Here is a 555-nt window from a genome sequence, read left to right as displayed (position 1 = left end):
GCTTATCCCCGTTACAGCCCGGTTACCAGCCTGCCCCATCCCCTCCTTCTCTCTCTGCTGTGGGAGCGACGGCACGGCTCAGCAGCCGCTGCGTCAAACCACACGCAGGAAACACAGGCAACATCCGGATTAGATTTTCAGCTCACGATGTTCTTACAAAAATACAATATCACAATATTAAAATAAAATAAAATAACATCAGAGAGACTTCAGTGTAGAAAACCCAAATATACACATTATGAACAAAAAATATATATACATATTGACAAAGTGAGCAGAGTGCAAAGGATGCAGGAGTATGTCCATGTAGGAGGTGGATGTGATATACAGGTACACATCCACATACATGCATACATGTACACAGTGCGATGAAGCATAGTGCAAAGGATGCTGGAATAAACAAGTAGGCCTATAAGTATTTTGTGCAGGAGTTAGGACTTGAGGTAGGTGGATTGGTATACAGTATATACAATATGACAATATAACAGTATGAACAGCTCTGAAATAGAGAAAGGTGAATACATAAATAAATAAAACAGGCGAGTATGGAAGAGC

The sequence above is a fragment of the Micropterus dolomieu genome, linkage group LG02, assembly GCF_021292245.1.
Source record: "Micropterus dolomieu isolate WLL.071019.BEF.003 ecotype Adirondacks linkage group LG02, ASM2129224v1, whole genome shotgun sequence".
In the NCBI taxonomy this organism is placed as follows: Eukaryota; Metazoa; Chordata; class Actinopteri; order Centrarchiformes; family Centrarchidae; genus Micropterus; species Micropterus dolomieu.
Note: the sequence above shows the minus strand (reverse complement) of the source record.